This window comes from Diceros bicornis, chromosome 20, assembly GCF_020826845.1.
Source record: "Diceros bicornis minor isolate mBicDic1 chromosome 20, mDicBic1.mat.cur, whole genome shotgun sequence".
Lineage (NCBI taxonomy): Eukaryota > Metazoa > Chordata > Mammalia > Perissodactyla > Rhinocerotidae > Diceros > Diceros bicornis.
Genome location: NC_080759.1, coordinates 37,915,035 through 37,929,539, shown reverse-complemented (window position 1 = coordinate 37,929,539; position 14,505 = coordinate 37,915,035). Strand labels below are relative to the sequence as shown.

The following is a 14,505-nucleotide window of genomic DNA, read 5'->3' as shown; positions in this document are numbered from 1 at the left end:
CTAGACATGCATGTGCAAAGAAATGAATCTAGACACACACCTTACACCCTTCACAAAAATGAACTCAAAAAGGATCATAGACCTACATGTAAAATGCAAAAATATAAAATTCCTAAAAAATAACATAGAAGAAACCTAGAAGACTTTTTAGATGTAACACCAAAGGATGATCCATGAAAGAAATAATTGATAAGTTGGACTTCATTAAAATTAAAGACCTCTGATCTATGAAAGACAAGGTCAAGAGAATTAGAAGACAAACCACAGATTGGGAGAAAATATTTGTAGAAGACACATCTGATAAAAGATTGGTATCTAAAATATACAAAGAACACTTAAAAATCAACAATAAAAAACCAAAACAACCTGATTTAAAAAATGGGCCAAAGACCTTAACAACACATCACTAAAGAAAATATACAGATAGCAAATAAGCATATGAAAAGATGCTCCACATCATATGTCATAAGAGAAATCCAAATTAAAACAATAATGAGATGTCACTACACACTTATTAGCATGGCCAAAATCTGGAACATTGACAACAGCAAATGCTAGCTAGGATGCCAAGCAACCGAAACTGTCATTCATTAGTGGGAAGTAAACTGCCACTTTTGGAAGACAGTTTGGTGATTTCTTGCAAAACTAAACGTGCTCTTACCATACAACCCAGTAATAGTGCTCCTTGGTATTTACCCAAAGGATTTGAAAACTTATGCCCACACAAAAATCTGCCTATAGATATTTACAGTAGCTTTATTCATAATTGCCAAAAGTTGGAAGCAACCAAGATGCCTTTTGGTAAGTGAATGGAGAAATAAACTGTGATCCAGACAATGGAATATCATTCAGCATTAAAAAGGAATGAGCTATCAAGCCATGAGAAGACATGGAGGAAACTTAAATGCATATTATTAAGTGAAAGAGGCCAATCTGAAAAGCTACCTACTGTATGACTCCAATTATATGACATTCTAGAAAAGGCAAAACTGTAGAGACAATAAAAATATCAGTGGTTGTCAGGAGTTTGCAGGGAGGGATGAATAGGCAGAGCAAAGAAGATTTTTAAAGCAGTGAAAATACTCTGCATGATACCATAGTGATGGATGCATGTCATTTGCCTGAATCCATTGAAGGTACAACCCAAGTGAACTGTAAGGTAAACTACGGACTTTGGATGATTACGATGTGTCAATGTAGGTTCATCAGTTATAACAAATGTGCCACTTTGTGGGAGATGTTGATAATGAGGAGGCTACACATGTGTGGGGTCATGGTATATGGGAAATCTCTGTACCTTCCTTTCAATTTGGCTGTGAACCTAAAACTGCTCTAAAAAAATAAAGTCCAGGAGTTGGCCCCATGGCATAGTGGTTAAAGGTTCAGTGAGCTCCACTTCAGCGGCCCAGGTTCGTGGGTTCAGATCCCAGGCACCGACCTACACCACTCATCAGCCATGCTGTGGCAGTGACCCACAAACAACATAGAGGAGGATTGCTGCAGATGTAGGGTCAAGGCAAATCTTCCTCAGCAAAGATAAATGAAGAAATAAATAAAATAAAAATAAAGACAAAAAGTTCTTTAAAATAATAATAATACATCTTTTGAAAATGAAGCAGAATGAATCTTAATACACTGAGTATTATACCCTTGAATGTAAAAAATTATTACTACTTAGATTAAGAGAATAACAGAAGAAATTTCAAAAAAATCCTTTACTGCAGTATATATTAGATAAAGTATATATATGTATCTTTTTTTCTGCTTTTTTGTGGGATGTTCAATGGATATTCAGTTCTATAATTTTTTAAATAATTTATGAGCTAACTTGCATTTAGCATCTCATAATATTGGAATAAGCTTTAAAAATACTAAGCTACTATAATTACATGATCTAAAGGTGATAATATAATAACTGTAGTTCATCTACATTAGGAGCGTCCTTTAATTTTAACGTCAAGATTAGGTATAAATGACACAATGAGTACATAGGACCAATAAAAACGTACAGGAAAGAAATTGGCTGTGTTATACATAGATCCCAGTTTGTGTTTCTTAAAAATAATTAATACTTTTAGACGTTTTTATGTGAAATTGGTGACAAATTATGTGTTTATACTAGTGTTTTAAGAAGATTTAAGAAAAGGAAAATGGAAACAGTTCCCAAATCATCCATAGTGTTTTTTTAAAGGTTTTAACTAGGCAAAAAAAAGTAGACGCTAGAATCTATTTTTACATATCTCTGTGAATCATTAAAAAGAAATTAACTGTGATTTAAAATACATAAAACACTATGAGAAGATTTAGATTAAGCCACATATATTTTGGCTTCTTTTTTATATTTAATGGCTCCTAAATGGAGGTATGTTAATGTTATTCACTGTAAAATGACAGGATGTGTAATTTCCTGGAAGAAGAGACTTTAGGCCTGATAAGCACCTGATAAAGAGGAGATATTCGTGTGATATCAACCACCTACCACTAAGTACACAGGGATTTTCTGAGATTGTTACCAGTTACTTGTGCCTGCTAGGCAGACAGGCACATATCTATAGTTTTCAGAATTGCTAGAAGAGGCCAAAAGTTGCCTGAAAACTTTGTGAGAAAAGCTAAGCCAGTTTATCAAAGTGCCTGATGAAATCACCACTCCAGTCAGGTGGCATTATTGGAAGCTGCTGGACTGAAGACCTGGGAGTCTGATACAGAGCCCTCTGATGGGTGAAACTACGTTGTGTCTCCTGCCCTGTATTTCCATCGGTGTATAGAGCTGTGTTCTTTGCCTGCTTTGTTTTTGTCTTTATGTAAATCACATCACGCTCTGTCCGCCATGCAGATTAGTGGCTAAAGTAGGATTGATACAGTATTCTCAGGACCTAGGAGTAAAAGTGAGTGGATGTAGATGTTAGGAACAGAGGGTTGCTAGGACGGCAGGCTTATCACACTTGTTCCGGGATATAAACTATCTTAGTCTGCTCAGGCTCCCATAACAAAATACCATAGAACTTAGAACCACAGGCTTAAACAACAGAAATTCATTTCTCACACTTCTGGAGGCTAAAGTCCCAGATCAAGGCATCACCCTGTTTGGTTCCTGGTGAGACCGCCCTTCCTGGCTTGTAGATGGCCACCTTCTTGCTATGTGCTCACATGGCCTTTCCTTGGTGTGTGCACACAGAGAGGATCTCTGTTTCTTCCTTTTCTTATAAGGCCACCAATTCTATCAGATTAAGACCCCACTTGTAAGACGTCGTTTAACCTTAATCACCTCCTAAAAGTCTATTTCCAAATACAGTCACTTGGCGGTTAGGGCTTCAATCTTTGAACTTGGAGGGGACACAATTCCACCACAGCACAAGTCTTTGAGTTTGGTAATGAAAAGAAGGCACAATTTGAAGTGACAATCATATACTCCAGCAGATGGGATGAAGTAGCTTATCAACCGATGAAAGACAAAGACATTAGAACTGTGGACCAAACTATTTGCAGAAGACATACATGGAGTGGTACTATTGGGAACGGTGGAAGGTCCAATGACTGATTAGAGTTCTCAGTAGACTGGCAGTCAGCAACTTTCCAACAGAAGAGATGTCAAGGTTTTCAATGTGGGGTGGGTTGGGAGTATAGCTGGAATATGTTTTAAATTTTACTGCACTGATTCCTTCTATAGAAGTGTTCAGAAATACAGGAACTATAAAAGATAAAAAAAATATAAAGATTACGAAGACTTGAGAAGTGGGAGGGAGTAATAATGATCATGATAAAGTTAAGCAAAACAAGGTTGTGGTTTTTTCTTCCTTTAAATAATGTAGTAAAGGAGGAATCTGCTTAAAACTAATGTTTGAAAAATTGTGTTCTTAATAATCCCCCACTTTGGGCTTTATCAATTCTACACTCTGTGATTTGTGCAACCTAATAATATTTTAATGATGTACATAGCATAAGGTTCAGATGTACAAGAGACTCTTGAAGAAAACAATAAAAATTATTTAATTGAGAAATAAAACATCATTAGGAAAATGTGTAAAAGGCTATCTATTTTTTCTTGAAAGACAATTGAATGTCACGTGGTGAAACAAATATAAAGTTCTAGTATCAATGTTTTAGCTAAGCGTGTCTTCAAAATTTAAAAAACATTAATTTTTTTCATTCCAAAGTACCTAAATATTTAAAGTTAATCTATATGTTTCACTAATTACTTACCACAGCTATAGTTGTGTTCAGAGGAAGATAGTCTTCTTCTGAGATATAAGGGGGAAGGGGCTCATGTTGCACACACAGAGATAAAATAATTATAAAAATTCATGTAAGAAAAGAATTTCATAAAAGAAACTACAGGCAATGTCAAGAGAATTAGGCAGACATACATGAATAACAAGAAACAATTATATACCTGAGGTAGGTAGTGTCTAAGCTGACCCCCAATAATGCCCACATCCTCCTATTCACAGCCTTGAATGATTCTGTCTCTTTAAATAACTTTATTCTAACTGACAGAATATCTCAGTATTTAGGGGAATGTTACTTCTACGATTAGTTTATAAGAGTCTGACTTCTGTCTTGCAGCATACCCTTTCCCTTGCCAACTTCCATGAAACAAGTTGCCACGTAGGGGAAGTCCGTGTGACAAGTGATGCCCACAGTCCGAGAACCTCAGAGGAACTGAAATCTGCCAAAAATTATGTAAATGATCTTAGAAGCAGATCCTTACCCCACTGAGCTTCTAGATGAGACTCAAACTATTGATGACACCTTGACTGTAGCCTCACGATAGACACTGACGCAGAGGACCCAGCTAAGCCATCGCTGGATCCCTGACCCACAGAAACTGTGAGATAATGAATCTGTGTTATTGTAAGGCAGCAAGTTTTTCAGTAATTTGTTACTTAGCAATAGTTAACTAATAAAATACTTTTCTCAACTAAAGATAGATCAAGACAAAAATTCAATAATCCAGAAAACATAAACACCACAACGAAAAAGTTAAATTTCATGGAAAGGATATTTTTTATGTGTCAACTTAACTAGGCTGCAGTCCCCAGTTACTCAATCAAACACTAGTAGAGGTATTGCTATGAAAGTATTTTGTTGAAGTGATTAAAGTCCAAAATTAGTTGACTTTGAATAAAGGAGATTATTGTATATATTCTGCATAACCTAATTCTATCTGTTGAAAAGCCTTAAGAGCAGAATCAGGCTTTCTTGAAGAAGAAATTCTCTCTGAGGATAGCAGCCTCAATCTGTGCCTGACAGTTCCAGCCCGCCCTTCCTGACAGCCTGTCCTACAGTTTTGGACTTGTCTAGCCAGCCTCCACAACCATGTAAGTCTATTCCCTGTGATAAATCTCTTAACTTATCTCTCCTACTGGTTCTGTTTCTCTGGTCAAAAACCTGACTGATTCAGATTTTCATACTGGAAGAGGCTCTCACAGAACAGAATCTTAAGAATGAATTTTCTGAATTAGTTCTGGGTTTTTTGGAATTGTTTTTGTAATCTAGTTAGCTCTGTAGGCACTAATGACTCTATTTCTCGTGGTAAAGGCAGCATTGGTGGACCACGGTGTTATGTAACAATAGAAATACGCAAAATGTCACCATTAGCGATTCCAAATCGAAGGCCTATAGAAGCCGAGGTTCTGGATGACCACGCATTTGATACCTTAGAACATTTTAGTCTAACTAAAGAGTAGGGAGGGATTGGCTGGTTGCTCCTTACTGCTCTGGAGAAAGTGGAGAAAGAAAAGAAGGAGCTTAGGGCTTCAAATTCTCAGCTCTAGCTCTGCATTAAAGACCTGAAACCTTCTATACCTGCCCCTAAAGGAATCTACATTATCTCCTGTGGCCACAGAGATGAGATATCTGAAAACCAACCCAGAGTCATCCTGAAAATGTCTGATACAGGTAATTACCAAACTTTCTTACTAACAATAGAAACTATACTTCTTTTCCAGATACAAAAATTTGCCACATCTCTAAAAAATAATAGTAATAAATTAATTACTTTTGACTGTCTATAGGATTCAATTAAAGGAGTGCTCAGAGAGAACTTCATAACATCAAATACATATGTTACTGGAAAAAATTATACATTAAAATAAAATTCAAGGTAGAGAAAATAAATAAAAAAGAAACGAATGCAGGAAATAATATGGATAAAAACACAAAAATTAGTAAATTATAACAGAAAATATAGAACCAACTAAATAAAAACTAGTTCTTTTGAAAAATCAACAACATAGTATAATTTAAAAGGAGGTTGCACAATTACACAAATAATAAATGACAAGGGGATGGAGAGTAAACACTGAGACGAGGAAATTTTTAAAAATTATAAGCAATTACTTTGTACAACTCCATGGAAATAAATTTGATAAAAATAAATGTCATTGATAGTTCAATAAAAAGATATAATTTACCCAAATTGACATAGAGAAATAGGAATTCTAAATAAACCTATTTCCATAGAAGAAGCATAGGAAAACATTAGTGCTTTCTCGCAAAAAAAGGAATGGACTGGGGCCAGCCCAGTTGTACAGCAGTTAAGTACGCGCACTGTGCTGTGGCGGCCCAGGGTTCGCAGGTTCGGATCCCGGGCGCACACCAATGCACTGCTTGTCATGCCACACTGTAGCGGCGTCCCATATAAGGTAGAGGAAGAAGGGCACGGATGTTAGCCCAGGGCAAATCTTCCTCCGCAAAAAGATGAGGATTGGCATCGGATGTTAGCTCAGGGCTAATCTTCTTCTTCAGACAAAAAAAAAAAGAATGGACCTGGATGGTTTCACATTTCACATGGAAAATATAATGAATGTTCAAAGATCAGATAACCAAACCTAAGGCTCCTTAATGTTTCAAGAGTACAAAGAAAAGGAGAAAAAGTTACAAATTATTTTTACCAAAGACCAACAATATTGGTATAAATTCCAATAAGTATTACACACACACAAAAATAAATATAAAGCCAATTCTATTTTTGAATAACTTCTAAAATCTTCATTAAAATATTATCAAATAGAGTAAAACAGCCCACTGAAAAAAATATTACGTGTCCCACCAAGTGATCATAGCCAATTAAATCCAAAAAAATTCATACCACCCAAAAAGATATCAAAATTAGACCCCTATACATGTGGTTAATTGCTTTTCAACAAAAGTGTTAAGGCATTTCAATGGGTAAACTGCTTCAATAAATTGTGTTGGAACAACTGAATATCTGTATGGAAAGTAAAATGAACTCTGCCTCTTACCTCATACCATATACAAAAATTTTAAAAAACAAACCAAAAGGTAGGAATTAAAATCATAAAGCTTCTAGAATAAAACAGGAGAAAATATTTTCAACCTTGACATAGGAAAGTATTTCTTAGTTATAACACAGAAAAATTAAACCACAAAAGAAAGCAATATAAATTGGACTTTATAAAAAATAAAATATTTTGTTCTTTAAATAGATAATTAATGTAACAGAATGAAAGAAAATGTAATACACGTGACTGACAAAAGCCTTGTACTGACATATATATAGATTATATATATTATATAAATATAATATATTTATATAATTATACAACTCAATCACAAGAAGATAAATAACTTAATTGGAAAACTGATAAAATACATGAACAAACACTTCCCAAAATAAGATACACAAAGGCCGATAATCACATGAACAGATGCTCAGCATTTTTAGTTATCAGGAAAATGCAAGTTAAAATGAACATAAGATACCAACGCATATGTATTAGAATGGCTAAAAGTAAAAACACTGACAATACCAAGTGTTAATAAGGATATGGAGCAACTGTAACTCTCATATACAACCACTGTGGGAAAATTTTTGGCAATTATTCAAAAACATAAGCATATATTTACCCTACATATAGTCAGTTCATCCAAAGTAAATGAAAACATGTGTCTACATGAAGAATTGTATATGAATATTCATAAATTTTTATTCCATATACCCCCAAATGGTTATCTAAACCAAATTCTCATCAATAGGAAAATAGATAACAAATTATTATTTATCTATGGTAAATAGAATATTAATCAGAAATTAAAAAGAGATAAGGACATTAATAAATACAGCAATATCTATTAAACTAAAAAATACTATGTTGAATGAAAAAATGCATAGAATATTTTTCCATTAACATAAAATTCTAGAAATTTCAAACTGTATTATAGTTACAGAAACAAATCAGTATTTGCCTTAGGCTAGAAATAGATTGAGGCATGACTGTCAGGGGCATAATGAACACTTTAAAGTCTATGGAAATTTTCTGTCTTGATTGTGGCAGTGGATATGAGTCTATATATCTGTTGAAACTCATCATGGTAGAAAAAGACATAGTTTAGTGCACAGAAATTATACTACAATCAAGTTGATAAAAGTAAATAAAATGCAAAAGGAGTCATTCTTACTTCTGCCCCTTGCTTTCCAGACCTGCATATTCTGGCTATAATGGAAATAGCAACATGTATGGCTGTAGGTTCAAAATGTATACCAACTCCTGCTGGATATGACTCCAACATTTCTCTCTTGTCTTTGTATACTACAACTGAATTTTCAGTAGTCTATTACATTGTTGCCTCAGAAAAGTTGAGTCCCTAAGGTATGGACTCCAATGCTGGCTTTCTTTTGGTGTGAAATGCATTCCTTTTTCAAAAGCAATGTTGTGTTGGGTAGTAATAGGGTAAATAAGGTATTCCATAAAGTCCACAGATGGTGATGCTGCCAGCAACACTTTAGAGAAGAAAATCAAATCCCATCCCTGAATACTTGTCTATTCCAGTGAAGATAAATTGTTGTCTCTCCATGGTGGAAGGATTCCAATGTAATCAACCTGACACCAGATGGATGGCTGCTTCCCCCGAGAGAATCATTTAAGGGACTCAGCATTGGTTTCTGCTGTTGGAACGGAGCCACTTAGCAGTGTTGATGGCCAGACCAGTTGTAGGGATAATTCATATTCTTGAGTTTAAGCATAGCATCTGTGCCTATCCCATCTTTGCTTGGTATATGAGCCCCTTAAATCAGTACAGGGTGTCTGGGAAAGAAGAATGACAGACATCCACATGGAAAGTCATATTGGCTACCCAGCACTCCTCTACAGTAGATGTCTTTTGATGAGCATTGACACAGGAAATAAATATTGTCACCATCTTTGCTCATTTTGAGAAGTCCATCCACATAATTCTTCCCCAGAAGATTTTGTCATATATGTTCCAATCTTGTTCATTTTGGGCCCTTAGCCACCTAGCAAAATTGTTGGCTACTGCCCATCAATTAAAGTAGATTCAAACCTCTGGCCATATTTTATCCTAAGCAACTAGACAAACAATTATGCTGCTTGATGTTTTGCCCACTGGGAATTTTTCCCACGGCCACATTGTTACAGGTACACTTCTGATGGGGGCTGTAATAGCATTGAAGGTAGTAATTAATGAGAGAATGCACTTGGACATAAAAATTGGAAATGAAGGTAAAGCTACCTCTATTTGCAGGTGACAGTATTGTATAGCTGGAGAACCTAATAAATCAATAGAAAAAGTGCAAAGAACAATAACACATTATGAAATTAACACACAGAACTCAACAGTCTACCTAAATAAAAATAACCAATTAAATATATAATAAAAGAAAATATCACATGTATATTAACAACAGAAAGGTAAAATATTTGGGAATAAACTTAACAAGAAATGTGCAAGACTTTATGAGATGTGGTAGATCGCTCACAAGTTTTTCTGCTTGTCCTCTATCTGGGTACATAATAGCATTGTACATTTGATCTCCTTGAAGTCAGGTCTGGCCATGTAACTAATGCAGGCCAATGATTGTGGGCAGATGTCACAAGAGTCACTTCCCAGATAGGAGAGACATTCTTAATTTTTAGCGCATCTGTTTTTATAGTCTCTGAATGGATTACATTTCTTCAGAGTGAAAAAAAACCTCCGCGATTAAGAGTGTGGCATTAAGAAAATCCTTTGAACTGAAAAACATTGCTATCATTTTATTATATGTCACAGGTTATAGTGTCCAGACCAGATCTGTCCAGTGGAACTTTCTGCAATAGTGGATTTGTTCTATTCTGCACTGTCCAATATGGTAGCCACTAGCCTTGTGTGGCTGTTGAACACTAGAAATGTGACTACTGTGACTGAGGAAGTGAATTTTTAATGTAGATAACCATTTGGGGGTATATGGAATAAAAATTTATGAATATTCATATACAATTCTTCATGTAGACACATGTTTTCATTTACTTTGGATGAACTGACTATATGTAGGGTAAATATATGCTTATGTTTTTGAATAATTGCCAAAAATTTTCCCACAGTGGTTGTATATGAGAGTTACAGTTGCTCCGTATCCTTATTAACACTTGGTATTGTCAGTTGCCTTGTGAAGTTCAGGGATTAAAAAAAACCAATAGTTACATATGAATGTAACTTAGAGAAGCCAGGAAAGAGGATGAGTGCTTTTGGTTTCGACACTGTATATTCTGGGTTTAATGTAGGGGAACTGATATCAGGGCCGGTATCAAGAATAGTCACATGGTTATACCAAACTTCAGAGTGGTGAGAAAAAATTCGCAATCTCATTCTCAAGGACTTTCTTCCTTAAAAGACCTTTTCCATCTTGCATCTGGTAAATTTTGCTACATCTTCAAAGCATTTAGCAGTCACTGACTGCCATGATGGGAGTCTGTGCAACAAGATGAGGTGACGTCTTCTACGCTCTTGTCTGCTGCTGGTGACACCCGTCAGCTCAGGCTGTAGTACTTGCGGAGACCAGTCAATGGCATTCAGTTCCATGGTGACACACTGGCATCAATATCTGGGTGGTGGTGAGTAATAAGCAATCTCCAGGCCCCCTGAACCTGGAATTTTGTTAAGGTAGAAACTTTCTTGGGGTGGCCAGCAGGTTCCTGCCTGTACCCCTTTCAGTGACCTGAGAGAAGGGAACCCTAGGACTCCATGAAGCCTGTCTTCATTTCACTGTGGGAAGGTCATAATCTTGGTAGTGGCAATGGTGGTAGGGGTGGCGGATCAGCTTGATATTTGCCCTCTGTCCACTTGCTGTGCCCTCTGCCATCTTGTGTCCCCTATTCTACGTCCTAGCAGTTCTAGGTGTGTCATTGGATTCTAAGGTTCAGGAAGCTCCAAAAGGACAATGTGTGTTTATCTCTTTGTTAGTGATCATGCTGCTTGACGCGCTCCCTCACCAAAACAAGCCCCTCTCTCGTCCAGAACTGCTTTTTATGATGGTTGTGGCCACCTCAGATGCATCTTGAGAAATTTGGTATTTTTGTTTGCCCCTTTGAGATCTGTCACATGAAATTTGTGTGTGTGTGTGTGTGTGTGTGTGTGAGGAAGATTAGCCCTGAGCTAACATCCATTTCCAATCCTCATCTTTTTGCTGAGGAAGATTTGCCCTGGGCTAACATTTGTGCCCATCTTCCTCTACTTTATATAGGACACTGCCACAGCATGGCTTGACAAGTGGTGAGTAAGTCCGCGCCCAGGATCCAAACCTGTGAACCCCAGGCTGCCAGAGTGGAGAACTCAAACTTAAACGCTATGCCACCAGGCCAGCCCTCACAGGATTTTTTTTTTTTTTTTTTTTTGTGAGGAGGACCAGCCCTGAGCTAACATCCAATGCCAATCCTCCTCTTTTCCAATCCTCCTCTTTTTTGCTGAGGAAGACTGGCCCTGGGCTAACATCCATGCCCATCTTCCTCTACTTTATATGGGACGCCGCCACAGCATGGCTTAACAAGCGGTGCATCGGTGCGCACCCGGGATCCGAACCGGCGAACCCCGGGCCACCGCAGCGGAACGTGCGCACCTAACCACTTGCGCCACCGGGCCGGCCCCAGGAATTTTTATGCTGTTCTGTTTAGTTGTCTGCTGGGGTCACTAAACTCCAAGCGAGTAGGAGGAGTTCCTATTGCTGCTACATATATGAAAACTCGATATATCTTCCTCAGCATAACATTAGTATAGAAACATTTTTTAAAACTGGAAATGATTTCATTAGGCCCTAAATCTGTCATCCAGCTGTTTAAAACAGTAATTGTGTGTCTCAGTGCACTGTCAGTATGAAAATCAGACACTCATTTTTAGGAAGCAACAAAAACATACAAATTCTGCTGCTTCTAAGGGCTTTCCAAATGCACTTTTGATGTATAATATTTATATTTTAAAGCAACAAAATCATTTCTGTAAGAGATCTTGAAATGTATTAAATCACTAAGTGCATCCATAGTTTAACTGACATTAAGTGGATGAATATATTTCTAAGATAATAGAAAAGATGCTTGGTGACCTTTTCTCATTTAGTTATAGAGGACTGCACAACATTTTGAGGACCAAAATAGTATCACATATTAAAATGTCACTAAGAATACGTTAGAAAGGTTAAAGTGACAATAGAGTAGGAGAGAGAGAAGAGAAGGCTTATAGAGAGAAAGACGGAGTGAGAGAAAGAGAGACAGAGAAACAAAGACAGAGACGGAGAGAGAGACACAGACACAGAGGGAAGGGGGAGAGAGAGGGAGGGAGGAAGGAAGAGAAGAGAAGAAGCTAGAAGAAGGGAGAGGGAGGGAGGGAGAAGTAAGGCGTATATGTGGAAAGACAAAAAATTAACTTTATTTTATTACAGTACCCTGATCAAGGGATTGGATCCATTATCATCATTTCACCAAAGAGGTTTAGGGAAGTAATTCTGTTTGCTCTACTTGGTGTTTATTAAAGAGGAAAGAAAGTGATCACACTCTACTGTCAGCAAAAATTTAATTGTAGTAAAGCACTGAAGTTTGGAAGCATTCATTTTCCTTGGCTAAGTTATCTTCAAACTTGTAAGGGAAATAATCTGAGTTTGTGGAAAGTCTTTGAACGCCTGTAAAACAGGGACTATTTGATTTGTCACAGAGACAGTTCTCATCTTGAATATGATTGCATTTCTTTATGTTTTGATCAGTAAATCTTGAAACCAGTCCATATTTCAAAGAACTGTAAAGCTGGGCTTTTGGTGACTATAAATCAGATATGTAGAGTATGGTCCTCATCCCGGCATTGTCACTTTGATTTAAAAATATCTGAAATGTGCTAGTCTACCTTTCCACATAAATAGAAGCTGTAAAACTTTAATGGAGTGCCAACAGAAAAACAGGAAAAGACACACGTCTCCCTGTTTCTGACCCCTACTCCTGCTCCATATCCTCAGAGAGAGGCACGCATGGAAACGCAAACACACAAAAACATATGTGGACTCAAACACACACGTACGAAAGAATATTTTGCTTTCTGGCTCAATTAAAATCTGGACACAAATTCAATGGTCTCTTAAGCAAGAAGAATGACTCCTGATTGAGGTGGTTTTGTTGGTTAACAACTAGGTCATCTAAGATAATTTTCTAGAAAACTGTATCTATTAGTTTCCTAAGGCAGCCATAACTCAGAGTATGGCTTAAAACAACAGAAATTTATTCTCTCACAGTTCTTGATGCTAGAAGTCCAAAATCAAGGTGTCAGCAGAGTCATGCTTCCTCTGAGACTTTAGGTAAAATCCTTCTTTGTCTCCTAGCTTCTGGTGGTGATCATCAATTCTTCCCGTTCCTTAGCTTGCAGCTGCATCGCTCCAATCACTACCTAAGTTATCACATGGTATTCTCCCCTCCTATGTCTGTGTTCGCACTGCCTTCCCTCTCTGCACGTTTGTCTTCTCTTCTTATAAGAACACCAGTCATATTGGATTAAGGGCTCACTCCACTCCAGTATGACCTCATCTTAAGTCATTACATCTGCAATAACCCTATTTTCAAATAAAGTCATCTTCTGAGGTTCTAGGGGTTAGGACTTCAACAAAACTTTTTAGGGAATGCAATTCAACCCACAACAGTAAATGAAGTTATTTATTGAACAAACACAACTGTTTCCATTTCTGTTATCATATTAGAAAGTCTTCTAAAACCTATTAAGAACTTTCAGGCCTTCTTTCTGGTATTTGCTTCAACTATAATATAAATATATCATGGAAAAAATTTTAAATACACAAAATTATAATGAAGAAGGTAAGACTCACCCATACAGATTTACTAATTGCAATAACGATGTGTTCGTATTTATATGAAAGCATAAATACTTTCATTCTGCATATACAATTAAATAATTTATGGCTGCACAATATCCCATTTACTAACTATATCCACAATATACATCCACTAACTGTAAGGTTGTATATTTAAACATTTTTCTATTAATGAATATTCATTTTGTTTCCAAATGTATCCCACTTCAAACAATTTTGTAGTGTCTTTGCGCCTAAAATCTTTATCCACATTTAACATCATCTCCTTTTGTTCTCATCTCTCACGGCTTTCCTTCTCCTTTTCTAATATCTCAGATTATACACTTTTTTCAGTTTTACGTTGTCATGTCTATTCAGGATTTTGTTCATGCTGTCCGTCTTTCTTCCTGGAACACGCTGTCCTGAACATT

General features: G+C 36.6%; 1 pseudogene; it reads left to right on the top strand.

The window, feature by feature from the left end:
* Positions 1-5,585: 5,585 nt before the first annotated feature.
* The window catches only part of LOC131418942 (paraplegin-like), a 141,656-nt pseudogene continuing 132,736 nt past the window's right edge, over positions 5,586-14,505 (top strand).